Source organism: Nematostella vectensis, chromosome 9 (genome assembly GCF_932526225.1).
Source record: "Nematostella vectensis chromosome 9, jaNemVect1.1, whole genome shotgun sequence".
NCBI lineage: Eukaryota > Metazoa > Cnidaria > Anthozoa > Actiniaria > Edwardsiidae > Nematostella > Nematostella vectensis.
In genome coordinates this window covers 12717202-12722437 of record NC_064042.1, presented here as the reverse complement: position 1 = coordinate 12722437, position 5236 = coordinate 12717202, and the positions used below count along the sequence as shown (strand labels likewise).

General features: G+C 39.8%; 1 pseudogene; it reads right to left on the bottom strand.

Annotated features, from left to right (window-relative positions):
- Positions 1-1214: 1214 nt before the first annotated feature.
- LOC116614355 lies at positions 1215-4762 on the bottom strand (annotated as a pseudogene).
- Between the last annotated feature and the right edge of the window lie 474 nt (positions 4763-5236).

Sequence of the window (5236 nt, the reverse complement as noted above, 5' to 3'; positions counted from 1 at the left end):
TGACTCCTAGACTAAACGAAAAATCGAGAAAAATGACTTCATACAGCAAATCGTAGTAAAGGTGGGCGACAGTTCTGATTTTGCGTTTTTCACGTGATTATGACGTCATAATTATTGACACTTAGGAAATCTCTATAATGTCCAATCTTAGACAAACAAATTGTAAATACCTCGTTCAAAATGAGCACAAACAAATAAGTTATCGACTTCTGAGCTTATTTTTAAAATATATGGAAAATTAACTCGCATTTTCTAATGCTGACGTCACATGACGTCATCATACCCTTGTACTCACTTTTCGATATTATATATAAATCGAGCAATTCAGTTCAAGCCAGTATTTTATGGATCTCCTGTAGAGTAGATAGCTTCAAGTTAATGTCTAATTTTTAAAATCATGGTGTTGCACTTTAACCCGCGAATAATCATGACAAAGACCTAGCCACTATCGGTGCTCACACACCTTTCTACAGTAACCGGTCTTAATAAAACAGCGACCCCAGGCCCCGGTACAATACAGATTCGCTTTCTTGCAGCTGCCGCGCAGTGTTGTGAATCTCGTTTTACCCTTGAATGAGATGATTTCTTTACAAGCTTTACGGCGTAATGGTTCCTTCGTCATCTGGCGCAAGAGCAGTGCCTCCATCGTGATTTTTCTGCTACCAACTCATTCACTAGTTCTTGGAATTCGGGAGACTTTAGTGCTTCGATGAGCTGAGATATGCTATCCTCTGAAGACGATAGTTCCAAGATCAGTCAGGCAAGGGCAGGTTTTGCCCTCTTGGAGGATCTTAGGAGCAGCGGCATCAGCAGACGCCAGAGGGCTTGCATAGTGAGTTTGTTGGCGCGCATTGAGAACATGTTCTGCCAAGGAGGCCACTTTCAACCCAAGCTTCTTTGATCCCGCATCCGCTCATGCGATCTCCAATAGCATTAGTATAAGAAAGCACCTAGATATGTGGATCCCACCAAGCTGCACTACAAGCTTGGTATCCAGGGACAGCCCATTTCAACTTAAGTAGACTACAATAGAGTGCCTGATCAACGGGTATTACTGTGAAATGCTATCCAAGAGCTTTAGTGACGTGCATACACTTTCTAACGACGGCATTCAAAGTATCCATTTCGTGTGCGGGAGCTTGAATAATAGGCATATACCCTACGTTTGTTACCTCTGTCTGAACTTTTTTGAAAATTCACTGGTTGAAATGGTTCTAGCCGCTTCTAGTAACTTCTTTTGAACGCAGCATGTGGAACGCCAAATCTGTTGCTATCGCGCACTGAACCTCTGTGTTCTCCTGCTTCTGATTATACCACGTCGTCTTGACCGCCCTCATAAACACCGTTCTTACATAAATCTCTTCAATACTATTAAGTGATTCCGGGGCCTCAAGGGCATGCCTTCCCAAGGGACACACGCCATTCAAACGTGACACATCCTCTGCTCCGCACTGCCAGGCAGCTACTTGAGTAGCGTGGAAGGTCTTTTTTTCCGTCCATCGTTTTGCCGAGAATGTCATCCGCAGAAAAATGCACTCAAAATGATACTCAGCTACGCCAGTATCAATCTGGGGAGTTTGATCAAAGCCCAAAACGTGGCCTGCTTCATGGAAAAGTTTGACCAGGTTTTTAGATCTCGTTACTTGGTGTAAAGTGCTTCCAAGACCAAATGTGCTTTCGGTGTCCACTTTTTCCCTTTGCTAGCTTGATATACTATGTCCTGGGCTATGAACTTGCTGCGAAACTCGGCATCTTTCCCGTCCACCGTTTCATATTCCAGAAGCTGTTCGCCGCCAAGCAGAAGTTGCAAAAATAGCTTGAGGCTTTCTGGAATAAAATCCTGAGCGCTAATATTGCCAATGTCAAGCCCTTTGAACCCAGGCGTTTCACGAAGGTCTTTGCGTATTTTGAGCGCTACGTGAGCTAACGACAGAAAAATATCCTCAAATTGATAATAGGCTGGTAAAGGATTGCCATTTTCTTCTACCGTGGCTTGACTTATTAGCTGTGATAGGGCCAAGCCAACAAACTTCTTGGGAATAAGAAGGGCGTGGCGCTACTAGATGCATAAGCGTCTTTCAATGTTGATTTATGACTTACAAAAGATAAGGGGATCGTGATCTCTGCTTGCTTTGCTAGAGTTGCGTATCTTTCCCATGCATCACTTAACTTGATCAATCATTTTCGTAGCCATGACTGAGGATAGCCGCTCTTTATTCTCAGTCTGGCAGAACAAACATTGGTTAATTATTAAACTTCTTGCTTTGACTTCAAGTCTTGTGCGGCCTCGCTTGCATTCTCTCTGCCTGATGACTCTTCAAAAATTTTTTTTCTTGCAATCTTTGCATCTTATCCATGATTGTGAAAAGGGAATAGCACTTTCCCTGAAGCCTTTCAATTGTCCCTCGATTTTTAGTCTCCTTATTTTCCCCTCATCGATCATCAATTCCATAGTGTCAGTCACCACACCGTTGCCATAATCAGTCGCTCTCCTCATATCATCTTTACGCGTTTGACAGAAAATTCACGCGTTGAAATCATGATCAGAAGGTCTTTTGAGAGATAAAAGAGGATCCATGTCTCTATTAAGAGCAATTTTCCCAGGTTGAGTTATGACAGAAAGCAGGGAAAGTAAATTGTGTTACGGGGAAACAATGAAATGTTTCTGACGGCGCCTCAGAAATACAAAACAAAAACGTTCCATATATAAATAAACTAATTGAATAATGCCTTGTTTAAAAAAAAAAAAACAGGTAGATTTTTGCTGTGATATGAAACGCATTTTGGTTTTGAATGTAAAACCAGAGGCTCTAAAAGGGAAACTTCGTCGAGACTCTCATGTTTGATCATTTCATCGAGACCTTTTTTTAGCGGACTCATGTACACAAAAGCGTTATAACCAGCCCGCATTTATTACCTAATCCTCCTGATTCGCTGATATCAACCTAAAACTTATCGATCATACAATATCTAGCCTTGTTATTGTGCTATTGCCCTGCAATAACTCCGTCCTCTTTGAATGCTCTCGAATAAGGAAAAGCGGTATTTGACGAAATAACAGCAATTCGTTTTACAAAAAACGAAACTTGACGAGATTTGCTAAATATTCCAAGTGTCAATCATTATGAAGTCATAATTATGTTAAAAAAGCAAAATCAGAACTGGCGACCGTAAAATTCGAAATCAGCGTTAAATTTCACATAAGATAGGCTATGTCACAAACTTTTACAAAGATTTGCCGTATGAAGTTTAAATATGCGTCTTTTTCGATTTTTCGCCTAGTCTATTCTATTTTCTCAGTAAAATTGACCACTGTATGACGTGATTGGAGTACTATATTCTGAATAAATAAAAAGGCATTCTTAACTGGCATCGCCCAAGTAAATTTTTGTTATACCTCATTTAATTCTATGATACTGTGTTTGCTTGGTATCATTTTGTTTTCTTAAGGCAGCTCCAATAAACCGAATTATCTTCACAAAATTACTGTTATGGGGAATTACTGTAATTGAATGTTTATTGTTTGTGAATTACTCTTGTATGGTTGGTTTATAATATTCTTTTGTTTGCCATCTTGGATTATGTAGAAATGACTAATAGTTACCGTTTTTAAAACAAATATAATAATTTTAAAGGGATATAAATGAATTGATTCATCATAGCTTTGTTGGTAGCTGAATGCACTTAAATCAGGATAATCCCAAAATGGTCATCAATGATTATATTATTGAATCGTAAGTCGTTGAACACGTTTACTTTCCGACCTGTCATCAGTCACACCTGATTTGCCAATAATACAAGAGTGCATAATGATGAGAAAGCCATGATAATTTACCCATTTAATTGTTTTACAAAGTTAGCAATCGAAGGCGAAATGCCGTAGACCCAAAATGCGTTGTTCGAGTCATTTGTTTGCCCCGGTTTCTTTACTACTTCGTATTCGGTATTCATCTACTGGTTCCCTTAAGGAAAAAGAGATAATCTGAGGTTTCATCGGCACCCACATTCCTCCGAAAAAAAAATATTGGCAAAATATTAAAAATTCTTTTTGCGACCTTAGGTAAAAGTTTTGTCGTAAGACTTATGGAGTCCTCAAAAAAGGATAAATAGTCGCCGTTTCTGTTTTTAAAAACAGCAAAAAATAATTTCACAAGATTTATCTAAACATACACCAGAGAACAACAAAGCAATGGCAAACGAAACAAGAGATTATTTGCCCTAATATATCACCTCTCTGTCCCGGGCTCTCTTTACAGCAGTAGATGGATTGTGATTATGGTAGAAAGAGAAGAATTTTGAAGGACTCTAACGTTCTCGACGGACTTGAATAGTATTCTTCAGGCGACTTGATAACAGTTCATGCCTCTTGATAACAATTCTTGCCTCTGTTATGTCTTGAAAGTGTTTGTCGAGAAAAGTGTGGTAGATACTTTACCATGCCACAGTTGTTAAGGATACCTATTACGTCATATCTTCTGACGCCCATCTCAGGACTAATTGCTGTTATTGAGTTCAACTACGAAAAATAGTGTTCAATGGGAAAACAAAACAACTATTGTGTCAAAAAGGATTTTATTTTTCAAATATTGATCGCTTAAATGTGAATATGGGGTTATCGGTCTATCGGTCGGGTCAAATCGCGTCCTAAAGGTCGCAAAAACAACCTTTCATACTTTGATATTGCCGCATACGAGTCAAGTCTCACGCGTTCTTCAATTTGTTCACACGTGTACACGGTTTTCTCTGCACGAGTTGCATTCATTTTGTAACAAATTATGACAAAGGAATGCTTTTCGTCTATGAAAATTCCAATAACGATTGTGCAGCAGTTGATTTACAAATGGAACAGTTCAAACCCCAAGCTGCCCCTCGAGCCAGGGTGAACGGTGATTTGTAGTCGCTCGTTGTCAATCGAAAAGAAACAAAATGGGTCAAACGCATTCTCCTATCTCCCCAGGTAAACCGTTCACATGACCAAGGCAATTATTTTCTTACTAGGGTTATCCCTACCTTATAGAGCGAGACAACCCGTGGCCCGAGTTGTCTTGGTTCGCATGTGAACTGTTGATTTCTTCACTACAGTGAATTAATGGAATTTTCACTGAGCCCGATATACATTAGGGCCCCGAAACAGCCCCCCACCCACTCACCCGAGACAACTTGCAACTCGCTCTCAACGTCATCTTCTTGCCTTACCTTCACCTCGTTCTCTTACCTTAACCTCGTTCTCTTACCT